Here is a 16,554-nt window from a genome sequence, read left to right on the forward strand (position 1 = left end):
TTGCGGTGTCGTTTTTGTCATGCAAGTTATAAAGACAAAGACATGTTCAGTTTTCGAGAAATCAGTTCTTTAAAGAATCGAAATTTTGTCGGCTGTGGCTCTGACACGACGTGTACAGTTTTTACTCCACTTTAAGACATGAAAGGAAATTTTCCGTCACCTTAAATTAACGCCGTTTCGCCTGAATACGCATATATGAGGATTGATGCCTGGGCGAGAGGCCGAGTCTGGGTAAAGGAAAGTAATGCGGGAAGCTGCCAACAGCGGCGCAGGCGCAGTCAGACGCGTCGCCACGCATTTGTTTGCGCTTTAAAAGTTCAGACACGTACAATTGTTGAACACGGTGCGTCACGCGTGTATTAGATACGTGATGTGCGTGCGCCGACAACAAATACGGCGCAAAACACGGCGCGGGCTTCTCTTCTTTTTACCTAAACAGGTTACATTATTCAGCAGCTCAGAAAACTCCACCTGCGGCACATTGTTTAAAAGAATGCAAATTTAGGCAATAACGTCAAACCTAAATCCCAACTGAATTAAGAATGAGGAAGGATAGTGGTGATTAACAGCTGAACTGCTACATAAGAAGGAACCAGAATGGGATTCGTTTATTAATACCAGGTGCAGAAGTAAGAACCCAATTAAAAAAAAAAAAACCCTTAGATAAATCCCGACGTAACTTGTACAGGGAGGAGTACCGCGGTGTATCTCCGAATATACTTGCGGTACAAAACGAAAACGGCGTGTAATGCACAATGTAGTTAAGAAGTATGACTTCTGAACGCTACAGTTATCGTGTAGGACTGACATGAGCTAACTCCAGTATTTGACAGACGTGTGCAGTTGACATTTTCGCCTAACTAGTACGATTATCTAACAGCATATTTCACGATTACTGAATGTAATCTCTTCTGCAAAAATTTCTGCTGATTTCTAAAGTATTTAAAGACAATATTTATTTTGATGATAGTGATCGTTGTCACGGAAAATACGTTAAATGGACTTCTTGAGGAATGTGCACATTGTAAGGAAACTTTTGTTAGGACCTGAAGATACAATACATCAATAATTCAAGAACAGTCTTAATCGCATTTATTATTGTTATAATACCGCCAACCGGTTTCAACCCGATGCAGGGGTCATCTTCTGGGCGTTTACACCATTGGTCGACTGCTGGTGGTGTCACTCCTGTCTACATAACTGCAGGAAACTATGTGACACCATCAGTGGTGTAAACGCCCAGAAGATGACCCGTACGTCGGGTTGAAACCGGTTGGCGGTATTATAACAATAATAAATGCGATTAAGACTGTTCTTGAATTATTGATTAATCATACTAATCGCTGCTTCTTTCCACATCCATGTTGTCCAAAAACCTGAGGATACAGTTCAGCCGGCCGCGGTGGTCTAGCGGTTCTAGGCGCTCAGTTCGGAGACGCGCGACTGCTACGGTCGCAGGTTCGAATCCTGCCTCGGGCATGGATGTGTGTGATGTCCTTAGGTTAGTTAGGTTTAAGTAGTTCTAAGTTCTAGGGGACTGATGACCATAGATGTTAAGTCCCATAGTGCTCAGAGCCATTTGAACCATTTTTTTGATACAGTTCAAGGTTACAAACGAGGAACCTCAAATGAAAATGTTGCAGTGCTTGAAATAGCGTAATTTTATCCAGAGCTGTGAGAGTTATCAGCGTGATTGTATTACTTTTGTAGAAAACAAAACAAACCTTCTCCTGTCACTAATCGACATTTTTGTATCAATTCATCATGTATGTCGAGACCTCGGTGCGCATATTCGGACGCTTGAACCGTTACCATCGTGTTTTAAATTCAGTTACAATTTATCCTGCTAAGCGTACATTGATGTATTACAAGCTGATATGCTAATTAAGAAAGCGCCTAGCTTCCGTCACCATCATTTGGATTTAATTTCAAGCGAATGCTGAAGCGTTCTTATTGAGAAGGTCGTGTCCAATTTATTTTATATATCCTCGACCAATTGAGGTCAAGTTCGGTTACAAGCAGTACTTGAAGCTTTAATGTTTCTTCCTTTCTAACTTAGAGCTTCGAAATTGGTATTACGTGTTCTCATAGACAACGCAACAAAAATGTTAGATATTGATATTCACTGAGGTGAAAGAACTTCATGCATCACTAAGAGATACGAATAACACAAAAATATCTTGACTGGGCACTGTACCGTCTGAATTTTCCAAGCGTGGCGGACACTAGCTGAAACTGAGACCACTCATTTTTCTTTAAATTATTTTTGGGGGAAATTGACATCTCATTTGCGAGAATGGAATGTGCTGATATGTCTCTCTTTTAAAAAGGGACAGAAAAGCTTCTTCCAACCATCTTGGGTTCAAGATATAAATAATATCTCAAGTTTATAATAAAGATCTGAAAGAGCATTAGCAGATTCACTTTGGGCAGAAGAGCAATGAGGGTTTCAGGCGTGATGCTCCTGCATATATAATGTGCTTTTCTCTCTATCAGTTGATTGAAAAGTGGCGAGAATACCAATTAAAAATTCACATTGCATTTGTAGACGCTGAAAATGCTTTCGATTATGTGAAGAGAAGGAAGCGAGATAATAATCTTATACAGTTATTAATGTTTTAAATGCTAGGAGATCTTGACGTTGACTTGAGTGCTAGAATGAAAATTCAAGAGGGTAGACACCTACATTAAAACAAATTGAGGAGCTAGAGAAAATGTATTTTATCGCCGGTTCGATCTACATATTATGTCTTTGCTAAAGAAGGGAAAAGATAAAAACCTTTGAGTGTAAGGATTAACAGCAAATTTTTGTGGCACCTGAGTTTCTCCCGCGAGCATACAGTGTTCAAGTAACTTACTGGAATGCAAACGGATGATGTCGACAACCGACGATATTTCGACAGGTGCACACCGTGTCATTCTCAAGGCAGAATTGCAGCTGGCAAGCGCTGTGCAGGGGAATTTAAAACTTCGATTTCTTGAGAAATTCCGGAAAGATAATATGTGCGCACACACACACGCACGCGCGCGCTCATACACGCACACGCGCATAGACACACGCACGTGCGCGCTCATACACGCACACACACACACGCACACACACACACACACACACACGCACACACACACACACACACACACGCACACACACACACACACACACACACACACACATAGTGAACACTAACGCCGCCACACAACCAAAGATGACCGTCATCAGAAATAATCGATAGTGAAAATTAGTAATCAACGGGTGAGATAGCACTACCTTTGTCCCTCTGTTTTTTGATGTGGGAGAGAGCAGGATTGTTCGTAGAATTTAAGAAAAAACTTCCACTTCTATTTTTACGGTTACTTGCTAATTTAATTCTGCTTCCGTTATAACATTATCCCAGTAGCTAGAAGTGCATGCCAGAATCTCCGTGTTGTTACATTCCATAGGATTACCAGTGCCAAGACAATGTTCTTTGATAGCGGACTTGCTCGGATGTCGTAATCGTGTCTGAAGCTTATGCTCACGGTCCTCACAGTCTGACCACTGCGATACACACCCACCTTAAGCAAAGCATGATCGTCCATTACGGAGCTTGGAAGGAGCGTAATCTTAGATGCGTGTCTAAAAACACATTCCTCTGTCTGATTCGCTACGATTAATTGAAGTTTGTCTTGGTGTTCTTCGGCACTGGTTGACTTCCGCTTACTTTCTATGCAATGACCAGTACTATGAGCAGACAGATGGAGTTGCAATAGAAAGCCAGTTTTCACCTGTTATTGCAAATATATGTATGGAAGACTTCGAGGAATGTGCCGTGGAGTCGGTGGCTTTGAAACAGATTTTTTTTTTTTTTTTTTTTTTTTTTTTTTTTTTTTTTTTTTTTTTTTTTTTTTTTTTGGGTATATAGACGATACTTTGGTTGCTTGGCCTCATGGCAGTGGGAATTTGAAGGACTCTTTAGAACACCTGAATTCAATCCAATCGAATGTACATTTCACGATGGAGATGGAAAAGGATGGTTGCCTTTCCTTCCTTGACACGTTGGTCAGGAGGAAATTTGATGTTACGTTGGGACATGCGGTTTGCAGAGGGCTTGACACTGACTTGTATCTACAGGCTGATATTTGTCAACATCTGGCTCGGCTTTAAGGGGTACTTCGTACCTTGGTTCACAGGGCCCACGTCATCTCAGACCCTGAGAGATAGTGAGGTTGTGGAAATTTTAGATTTATCCTGGAGGAGGCCGAGCAGACCCTACAACGTGCACAATTTTTTATATCATTTAATTAAAATTTTAACAAGATAGAGTACTTGGAAATAACCCACGTCACTACATGTATGTTACCGTCGCTGAACAGTAAAACTTATCACTTGGCTTAATACAGATAACATTCATACCTCACTGTAGAATTGACTTTAAATTTCGATGGACAGTCTCGCTTCTAGTACAACTCTCACTGCTGGATACGAAGTAAGACGATGCTGCTGACGTAAGCGTTGATTAACTAATGGGGTGAACGGCGCTCTGCCCTGACAAAAGTTAGCATCCAGCATCGGTGGCGTATGGAATCTCTTGATGGCGTGTGTACGCCCACGTCTCCCATTTGCTGGTGCGTCAGGCAGCAACTGTACTTGTGGTTTCGTCGTGAATTAACAGCTTAGACATGAGACCTCGTTCTTCGGGCGACACCAAAGAGAGTTTGTCAGCTGAGTTATCTCATCTTGAGGTCACCTTTCGTCAGAATCGTTATAGTGAAAAATAGATCAGACGTGTGTTGAGCTACTGACCAACCGTGCACCGTGTGAGTGGTAGAGACACCGAGGTAGCACCAAGTTTCCGGCACTTTCGCCTTACATAGAGGACATTTCCAACAAATCTGGTCGTATTTTGCGGAAATATGATTTGAAATGTGGGTTTCGACCACCATATAAGATTAGGATGCTTTCACGTTCCGTAAAGGATGATTGCGGTTTGCGTAAGGTGGATGTCTATGGTATTCCTTGCAGCTGTGTCATGTTATATATCTGTTAGCCTATCAGTACCGTGGAAAACCGGTGTGCTGCGCATAAGCGTCAGACACGCCTACAACAACTGAGCAAATCTGGTATCGCAAAATACTGTCTTGGCACCGATCATTCTATGGAATATAAAGCTCTGAGATTCTGACCTGCACCTCCAGTTATTGGGACAGTGTTATTAAGGAAGCAATTGAAATTAAATTAGCGAACAACCTCATGGGTGGAGATGGAGTCTTTTTTTTAAAAAAATTCTTCATGGAATCCTGATCTTTGCCTTGTCAAAAAACAGAAGGAATATTTCTGAAAAATTATTGCAACTATTTGGAAGTGACTAGCTAATTGGGTCACACAACCTGGATCTTCTAAATAATACACCTGAGCAGGTAAAAGACGGAACGAAATTGTTTATTTGCAAAAATGTGGGGCTTTGAAAGTCCGTTGAGCACACAAGAGTGATGAAGGCAGCTCAAAACTGAATGCTTCGAAAAGACACTCTCTCACTCACTCTTTCTCTCTCTCTCTCTCTCTCTCTCTCTCTCTCTCCTATTTCGCGATAATACGAAATATGCTGCCCTTCTTTGACTTTTCGACGTACTCCGTCAGTCCTATATGGTAATGATCCCACACCGCGCAACAGTATTCTAAAAGATGACGGAGAAGCGTAGTGTAGGCAGTCTCCTTAGTAGATCTGTTACATGTTCTAAGTGTCAAATGGATATGTTCTCGAGTGTAATAGTAACTCTAAATGCGACAACTAAGTTTGCTTTCTGAATAAACATTATCCTAAGCAAATGGCAACTGTGTGGGTTGTATGTTTCATATAACTTCGCAAACTTGCCAACAGCCAGACAATTTAACCAAAGGGTCACCAGTGTCTAATTTAGGGCGTGTAATGTGGCACGTGCGGTTCAACCCCCAGACGAGTTTGAGCCAAGACATTTCAACGAAGAGAAACCGCATGCAAGCCCGAACATCTTTGAGATGTTAGCTCGCAAGTTGTGGGCAACCGATGCCACTGAGAAATGAGAGTACATGCCACTTGGTTTTATGTGCAAATCGATAAAGGCCGTAACGATAACATGACACTGCGCAGACTATATTTTTACAGCTAATCATTATTTAATGTAATTGAAATACAAGATAGGTGTATTACCTCGTCCATAATTAACAATGGGGTGTAAATGTGGGTTTAATTGTTGATGTAAGATACCATTTTCAAAACCATTTCTGCTGTCAGTCCTTCTAATCATACACATAATTTGAGCAAAAGCTAGAAATCGTCTCACAGGAATCTATAGTCCCGTCATTATTTCGAGCTTTTCGGTAACGACGATAACGATGAAACTCAATCCTTGTGAGCTGCCACCGAAGTGCAAATTAAAACTAATTGGAACACGACACCGGACGTTGTTATTAGAGCTGTTAGCATTAATAACTGAAACGTGGCCTGCCAATTTCATGACAAATAACAGCGGAAGTTGGGAAATAATGGAAGTTCTTTCTGCGCTAATTATTTGTGAAAAATTGAGTATTGCTAACCATCATTAATTCTAAAATTTCTTAGAGAAATGTCGCTATTGGAGCAACCCGCAGAAGAATACTGATAAATTGTTTCTATTTAATTGATCCTCCGTATTGACCTACGAAAATCTTACGAGCACTTTGACAGAGTCCCACAGTTCATTCATGAATTTCTGACTACAACCTCTGTTATGTTTCGAACCTGTCTCTTTGTTTTGTATCATTACAAGTTGAAACAGTTATACTGATGAACAGGAGTTCATGGTAGCTACCAAGGCAGAATCTTTCGCGTTTCTTTGCCTCTGCACGATGTTTTTTTAGAGCTTTCTCGCAGTCAGGGCGACCCTGTTACTTTCTTTTCCTGTAATTCCATTTGTGTGGCCGTTAAGCTTGATAGCGACGCCTCACAACTGAGTAGGCTCCACAATCCCCGGTGGCCTGCTATGTAAGTTTTAATCGAGCGCTGCTTCATCCTAATGTTTGTCGTGGTGGAGTACCGTGTTATGTTTCGTATTTGTGTTGCTGGTTAGCGTTTGGATCGACATTCAGAACTGCAGCAGACTGATACAAAGTGTATTTTATTCAATTAGTGTGGAGTGTCTAGCATCGTCGCTTAAGCCCGTTACTCTCATCAGTTTTGCATTTGGCCATACATATGTGCAAATAGTGCGTAAGTAAACATTTTCACTGATATCGTCGCAATACTCAAAAGAAGTAAATCATACAGTTTGGTCAAACATTATGAATAGCTCCTTGAAAGTTATACGAGATGGCGTGAATACTGTAGTATACGAGTCAAGAGCGGTACATATCATAAGGAGAGTCCTTAAGAACCTCGATGTATCGCTGAAGAAACTCTCTCAGAACTCTTGCACAGCTCTTTCTCCATCGTTTGTCTTGAATCTGAAATAATTATCGTGTAGTACTGAGTAATAATATTGAGAAAGTTAAGTACCCAGTTATACAGAGCTTTGTTTATACGACAAGAGGACATTGTGAAATGTTCCGAAAGTCTAATTGAATACACTGCACGAATAGGTGTTATGCATCATACACAGTATAACACATACCCTCGTATTTTCGGGGAAGTGGCTTCGAGCAATACTACAACAGAACTTTTCGCGCTCCTCTGTAGATAAATTTCAAGAATGCAATAACATAATTAAACAAAATGCAGTGATACTCGAAATTTGTGGTCAGTGTTCTTGGATGCTTTAGAATAGGGAGAGATTATTGGGGTTACATGATGCATTGTAAGGACGAGAGCATTCCTGCAGTTACGTGTGGGCTGAAAAAGTGAGTGAAATTAAGAATATCTCTACGTATCTTGCTTTATTCCATATACATGTGTTGACGAATGGTTACTTTATTTCAATACTAGGACTCAGTAGACTACCAGGTCATATTAGCAAGAGAGATTCTTGGATTATCTACTATCGTTGTATAGCAAGTGAATTTTTTTCCTTGCAGTGAATTACTACGCAATTTGAAGTACTCATGAATGTACAAAATTCAGAAAAATGTAGACTCAAATAAATGATATCATTAGCGGTAACGGAAAGAGCTCAGTATATCCTCGGTATAATAAGTGAAATACACTCCTGGAAATTGAAATAAGAACACCGTGAATTCATTGTCCCAGGAAGGGGAAACTTTATTAACACATTCCTGGGGTCAGATACATCACATGATCACACTGACAGAACCACAGGCACATAGACACAGGCAACAGAGCATGCACAATGTCGGCACTAGTACAGTGTATATCCACCTTTCGCAGCAATGCAGGCTGCTATTCTCCCATGGAGACGATCGTAGAGATGCTGGATGTAGTCCTGTGGAACGGCTTGCCATGCCATTTCCACCTGGCGCCTCAGTTGGACCAGCATTCGTGCTGGACGTGCAGACCGCGTGAGACGACGCTTCATCCAGTCCCAAACATGCTCAATGGGGGACAGATCCGGAGATCTTCCTGGCCAGGGTAGTTGACTTACACCTTCTAGAGCACGTTGGGTGGCACGGGATACATGCGGACGTGCATTGTCCTGTTGGAACAGCAAGTTCCCTTGCCGGTCTAGGAATGGTAGAACGATGGGTTCGATGACGGTTTGGATGTACCGTGCACTATTCAGTGTCCCCTCGACGATCACCAGAGGTGTACGGCCAGTATAGGAGATCGCTCCCCACACCATGATGCCGGGTGTTGGCCCTGTGTGCCTCGGTCGTATGCAGTCCTGATTGTGGCGCTCACCTGCACGGCACCAAACACGCATACGACCATCATTGGCACCAAGGCAGAAGCGACTCTCATCGCTGAAGACGACACGTCTCCATTCGTCCCTCCATTCACGCCTGTCGCGACACCACTGGAGGCGGGCTGCACGATGTTGGGGCGTGAGCGGAAGACGGCCTAACGGTGTGCGGGACCGTAGCCCAGCTTCATGGAGACGGTTGCGAATGGTCCTCGCCGATACACCAGGAGCAACAGTGTCCCTAATTTGCTGGGAAGTGGCGGTGCGGTCCCCTACGGCACTGCGTAGGATCCTACGGTCTTGGCGTGCATCCGTGCGTCGCTGCGGTCCGGTCCCAGGTCGACGGGCACGTGCACCTTCCGCCGACCACTGGCGACAACATCGATGTACTGTGGAGACCTCACGCCCCACGTGTTGAGCAATTCGGCGGTACGTCCACCCGGCCTCCCGCATGCCCACTATACGCCCTCGCTCAAAGTCCGTCAACTGCACATACGGTTCACGTCCACGCTGTCGCGGCATGCTACCAGTGTTAAAGACTGCGATGGAGCTCCGTATGCCACGGCAAACTGGCTGACACTGACGGCGGCGGTGCACAAATGCTGCGCAGCTAGCGCCATTCGACGGCCAACACCGCGGTTCCTGGTGTGTCCGCTGTGCCGTGCGTGTGATCATTGCTTGTACAGCCCTCTCGCAGTGTCCGGAGCAAGTATGGTGGGTCTGACACACCGGTGTCAATGTGTTCTTTTTTCCATTTCCAGGAGTGTATCTAAAAACTAACATTTTGTTTATTTGATAAGATGAGGTTGATAAATTAGTCACTCCGCAATTCTTTCAAGATAATTGATGTGTCAGAAGCAAACATCATAAAACCAAGACAAGTTAAGTCGTGGGTGGACAAGTTACATCTGTTCCACACTCCAGATGGAAACAAACTAGGAAGAAAGAAAGAAATTTGGTTTCTGTGAGAGTCACCTTGCTTGAAATGAGAAGAGGCTTGACACAGAGAAATATCGACGTTCATTAGGGGGACGTAACATTGTATTCTGTCATATCCTCATCTGCTTTCTTTTTTAGTGTGATATACTTATTTTAAGACTGATGCGATGAAATGAATCAAACGACGACTTTAGATGATTTAATTAAACGACCCTCAGTTTATTGCAGCAACTGCTGCTGGACTGTGTCCAGTAAGCCAGACGTTTAAATAAGGCTGGGACGTTAATTGTTCAACCACTATGTGTTTCACATCTTTGTCGACAGGGGGAAGTAAGTCGACTATATTATCACTCAGTACCTGCCATTTTAATATCAGCACAGACAAACGTTATACCGTATTAGAAATGTCAATTTTAGTACTTTGGATTACGAGGCGTATTCGGAAAATAAAGCCCGATTAGGCGCGGAATGGAAAACACTGCGAAAATCGGATGGAACTTCGCACAGATGTGTTGGTCAGTGTCTTTAATGTGTCTGTCGATCGCTTCACGTCGCTCTTTTCAGTTCAGAGTGCCAAGTGATCATGTATAAGTGCCTAAAGCAACAGTGTCTCCCTCCAAGTATGTGGATCTGGTGAGAGATTGCGCCTGAAGCTATGCAGCCCACATAACATATATGTCATGCGTTTCTTTGGGTTGGGTTGTTTTGAGGGAGGAGACCAGACAGGGAGGTCATCGGCCTCATGCGTTTCTTTCTTAAAGACAATTAATTTTCAGCCTCATATTGCAGGTCAATGAAGACGCTCCTGCAGCTTTTTCGATGGGACGTGTTTTATCACCCACAATATAGCCCTTAATTGGCTCCCTCCGTTGTTCATCTCTGCTCTCGTAAACCGCTGGTTACGAAGACAACATTTTGGCACAAACAGCGAAAGGCAGACCAGCGTAGAGAATTGGCGGGAAGGACAGGCGGATGCTTTCTGTGACGAGGGTACTGGAAAGTTTGTACACCACCACAAATGTCTAAGCCGGAGAGGCAACTATTCAGACAGATAGCTGGAAGATGCGGTTCACTGTTGCGAATAACAAAATTTTGATTTTCGCTGCGGTTTTCATTTCGCGACCGATCTGACCTTACTTTCCGAACAGCCATCGTACTTACGTAATATATACGATGTTACAAGTACGACGTCAACGTAGGAACCTTTAGCACTGCATGCAGGCTAGTGTCACCATGCGGTAGGGTAGGATCTATCCCATCTTACAACACACTTCCTAATTTTGTCACAGAAGCAATGACGGTGCGTGTTCTGGCGTTATCCTGTATCAGATATCTGCTAGGAATTTTCAATAATTCTTAATTCTCCAAAAAAACGTTCCAGTATTTTTATCACATATCTATGACAAGTTAGGGTTTGGTGAAAAGAGATCCGTTCAATAATTCATGTTATTTTAATTGCCCACCGCGCACATGGTTTCACTCATGTAGAGGTTCTTCTTTATCCGATGACATTTTCAGAAGTTCAACACAAATTATTCTGTGAGTTCACATACCCGCATAAATACACCTCTGCTTCATCAGCAACGAAGAGCGTTTCAGCATCAACCTCACCATCACACACAGACTACAATAGCTTATCACAGTATTGACTTCGTACAACGGTATGGAGTTTCTAAGATGATGTACTTTGTAAGAATATAAGTTGAATCGGAATAATTTGTAGGACTTGTCGTAGCGTGATAATGGGGCTCTAACACAAATCCAAATCTCTGATTGCGATTACTACATTACTTCATCACAGACTATTTACGTGCCGTCATACACAGCGTGTTTTAAATCTTACGGTTCTGGTCGCGTAGGTAGCTATCAATTCCTGTGGCCCGCTTAAAATATATATTTTTAAGCTATAAATGGAGAGTACAAATACGACAAACATGTAGTCAGGATTTCAAAACATTTTCAGGTTTATTAGACGTACTCCTTTGTACACACATATCCTGGTATTGCTAGTGTTATACCTTGAATATGCAGACGAAGCTTCAATTTAAAATAATCATAACGGGAAAAAACAGAAAACGAATTATACTATTCAAATATGTAAGCAAACACGTCATATTTCTGTTTATATTGCTCTGACAGCCAGGATACATCTAAACAAACACAAAACGTGAGATCAAAACAAAATTTTGCATACAGATACATAGTCCAACGTGAAATTCACTGGACTCTTATTCTAGCGTTCATTTTCTGATGTATCTGAAGGAGAATCCGTAACAACAACACAATCTGTGACAATTACACTATAAGCGCATGCAGCAACTCATGTTCAAAAAAGCTTAGTATTCCTACAATTTTCAGATGACGTGTAATCTGGATCACTGTCAGAAACATCATTTTCATCATCTGCAGACTAGTCAAGGGCTTTTTAAATCATTTACCATTTCCAAACGTTTATCTTCTTCACTGCACGTTTTGACCACAAAACCAACGTAAAAGCAAACAAAACGCACAAAACAGAGAGTTCTCGAATGTCATCTAATGCCCACCACACAAGAGACAATATTTGTTCAAGTGATACAGCTACATATCTACGAAGCCTACAGAAAACATACAGAAAATATTCATGCTCCTCCCGTACTTCTGCGAACATGTAATGTGTTACTGCATTTACTGCTATTACTACGAGGTGCCGCATTGCTGGAAGCGGGAATGCAGTGCCGTTCGTCTCGGCGAAAGTCACTCCGCACAGTTGCGGATGAATTTCACCTGTTCAAACGGAGAATTCGGACGGCTTTTGTTGCTGTGCTATCTCCATCTCGACTCGACGCACATTGGGTAACGAACGAGCCGACGATCTAGCTGGCCCAGGGAGTCCCTACCGGCTACTGGCAACTGACGCCAACGTGAACTTTTGCCTTCGATGCGTAAATTGACATTCGCCCGAAGTTTCTACCTTCAAGGAATTCTCAAGCTATATTCCACTTTTCAGATAAACAGTCCAGTTCCATAATCCCATGAAGTCAATTCAGCTTATTAATGTCAGTTCCTTCCTGGGACTACCATTTACTATTAAATTCAGTAACTTTACATTCCTGCCGAGCGGAAGCCTCCTCGATAGTCACTGAAACAAAGCACTGTGGGAGGTTAATCTCTCTTCGAAGTGCAGCTCTTCATAAAGAGCGTAACAGCTCAGTTCGTGAAGGATTCCTGATGGATTTTGGAAGCAGCTTTCTTGAAATACGAATCCATATGTTAGCCTTAAGTGATTTAGCAACTGAAAATGAGATGAAATGAGAAACATCTGGCAGTGTTTTGATCCCTGTTCTTCTCTAATTGGGATCCAATGGTGTATCAATTGCGTCCTCCCACTCGATCGCTTCTGAGAGAAATGCGATTCATTGATCATGGTATTAATGCGGATGAGGTATTAATTTGTCATTCTCCACAATGCTTTATGATGGAGTACACGAGAAATAAAGCTCCACTTTGATTTTAACTCGAGATCTGTGGCTGACTTGTTGAACATGCCAAGATAAGATTCACTGAGAATGGACGTAGCAAATGGGTTTGTCAAGGTCGCCATTTCAATAACACAATTCAAGAACAAAAAAACTAGTTTTATACATTGTTAGAAGGCCACAATAAACAATTTCGCTACATGTCGGTGCTTATATCCCCGGATAGGTGTCCCGATGAATTGCATATACGCCGCAGCAACGCGCTCAAACGGGAAATTTTGATCGTCCACCATATCTAGGAATGCTTCTTGATGTATTCCACTCCATTTATAACTGATCCCGAACTTGTAATTATAAGATCTCCCACTTTTTCTGAAGTCCTTAGGGATAGCTAATGTAGCTAAACGTCATACATTCAACATTAAATCTATTTTACTGAAGCTCGATTAGTATTTTTAGCATTACTGACATGAGTTGAACTACGCTTAAGAATTATTTAACTGTGTATCAAAGAGTTCAGTCTTAATCTCGACTCGATCGCTCGATCGGCTTTCTAACAGGAAGTACACGTGTTTAGACAATTTACATGTATGAATTGTATGTCCACAGGAATTACAAACGCTCCCCAAGAGTGGGGGAAGATTAGCTGCTCGTATTACAAGGTTTCCATTAGTAGTTTTGGCTATATGTAAGTAGGTGTACAGTGTGGTTTCCACTACTAGTGGAGATATCATTTACATAAATATTCGCAGCATTCCTTTATACAGAGTGCTTCCAGAGTGCGATCCCGGCTTCCTGTAAGTGGCCTGGATTCAGTTGCATGATAATCCTGCATGAGATTAGGTTTTTTGGAGTCGATCCCTGAAGAACTAGGGATGATGTGATATCATTATTCAGTTTATACTAACGATGTTTTGTAATGTGTCACGGTCAGCTGCAGTCAGCTGCACCAATGGTGAATTCTCTATGGAAACTCTAGTCGCAGTTACCACTGAAAATTCGGCAGTGGATGTAAGTAGAATAATTAATATCACAGGACATAACAATGATATATTTTTCAATTATTATTTCTTTACAAAGCAGTAAGATCAGTTGACATGGAATTTTCGTAAAGAAGTAATGGTTTCCTAAAGGTTAACAATCTTTGTACTTCTGAATGTCTTAGACCTGAAAAACGCCAGACTCATTGCTGGGCTGGAACCCAGCCCCATCACTTAGACGCAGAAAAGTACTATGACTGCAAACTATGATAATCCAGAATACAGGCTACAGTTTCAATTTTTCGGAAAGTTTATTTCAGCTCAAACTCCACTATAGGGAGACAGATTTCAATATGATTTTCGTCTCAGTAATTAACGTAGCCGATCGTTGTAATTTGTGTAGTCTTAATTCTTCGATGCAGAATTGTATGTAGTGTAAAACGTCATTTGGTGGGAGATAGTCTACTCAAAATTTAATAGGCCAGAAACTGAATGGAAAGCTTTCTTTAACAAGCAGTGGTTGCCTTGCTACACTTCAGCCCTTGAAATTCAAATATAATGTCCCACTTTCCGCACAAGCTCTTGTGTGACCTCCACATGGCCGCGGCCGGGAGGGAACGAGTGAAACGAAATTGGCTCGGACCGAATGTGAATGGAATCGCCGTTATTCACGTGAACCGCTGTATCGTGGACAATAGTAGCAACCAGTCTGTCTGTGCTTCCAAAGCTCCCACAATAGTTTATAGAGGCAAGAGGCGTGCAACCGGAGTTCCCGTTATTCCCCGTAAGCGTTCGACGTGGCGACTTGCCCGTTCCAGATCGCAGTGAGATGTCACTTCACAGGTAAACCGGAGTTGGCCACCTTTCTAGTACTACTATTAAGGCGTGAATTTCGACTTTCAGATTTACTGCATAATCCTCCCTAACACTCCCTCCCAATTCGAAAATCTTCAATGCCTGTATTGCTCTCGATGGACGAGGAGAAGCCCAAAAGGGGAAAAGGATCCCCTCTTTGTGGAACATTAATACAATTGTGCCTTTAACAGCACTAGTACTTTGTGGTTACCTGACACGAACAGTTGGTGCAAGAGGTGAGCTATAAATCTGCACTAAAGCCCTCTGAAGGAAACTTTTATTTATTTGCCAAGATCGCTATAGTGACACATTAATGGATTACCAGTTACGTTAAATTAAATTGCAATCTTCATATCTCTAAAACAAAGCATGTCCAGGATAAAAGCTTAAAACAGTATAAAAAGACAGCAGGGCATGTATAAAAATTCAGGAATTCGAGAAAAACGTGTTACAAGGCCACTTTTGTAAGTTTTTCATGAATAATTCGAAAAATAAAATCTCTAGCGAAAACGTATACCTGTACAAAATTTAACCACAATAAATTTTCTACAAATATTAGCTTTCCATTTTTTTCCGTACGTCAGAAATGGTGTCTAATGGTTGTGAACCAGCTAGAGTTGTTCCCTCATATGGTGATAGAACATTAACGTAAGGATGTAAATCTTGTAAATATAATTATATTTTACATATATCTTGATACTGGTGCATGTTTTTGAGAAACATTAATACATGAAATATACTTTATATTACTATTCTACGTTGTATGGTAGCTTGTTTTACAGTTTCTTATTACGTAAGTCTCAATTATTGTTATCCTTCGCTAGCAGTGAAACCAACCAATTTGGTTTCCTTGTAGATGTCGACTGTGCAGTTCTCCTCTAATGGCATTTATATGAATTATTTTGTATGACGTAATTTCTTAATGTTGCATGTACTATATTATGTCAGCAATACGTCAAAAATTGTTTTCAATTAATTATTCTTACGTTGTGGCCCGCTAGCTATGACACTTCACAGTACGCTATGTCTCCTTACTTACAATATGTGTAATTTGGCAGGTGCGATTACTTGGTGCACACTATTTTGATGTTAAATTACCTTCCTTAATTCTAGTTATGTAAACGTGGGACCCTATTAAATTACATCTAGGTGACGTCATACTTCGCGGACCGCCATCTGTTGGTACCTCTCAGCACTAAACTTTACCGTTGTACCCTAGGTCTTGTGGTTAGTTACTCTATCGTAGCCAATATGGCTTTAAACCATGAAACGACATTATGCGGTATGTATCTATTTTGTTCGTGCCATACAAATTCTAAGTTGTACATACTTTATGGCAGCATATTACGCATGTTATTGTAATGCCTTTATTATCTGCTGGTATGTTGTTATTTAATTTTATTTATTATATGTATTCATTATTGTATTTTGACTTTGAATTGCGTCCGTGAATATGAACAGAATTTTATGGGCTTTATTATCGTACAGTATGCTGTATGTTCTTCTTGTGGTAGAGTGGTTTAAATCATTGTATC

Source organism: Schistocerca americana, chromosome X (assembly GCF_021461395.2).
Source record: "Schistocerca americana isolate TAMUIC-IGC-003095 chromosome X, iqSchAmer2.1, whole genome shotgun sequence".
Lineage (NCBI taxonomy): Eukaryota > Metazoa > Arthropoda > Insecta > Orthoptera > Acrididae > Schistocerca > Schistocerca americana.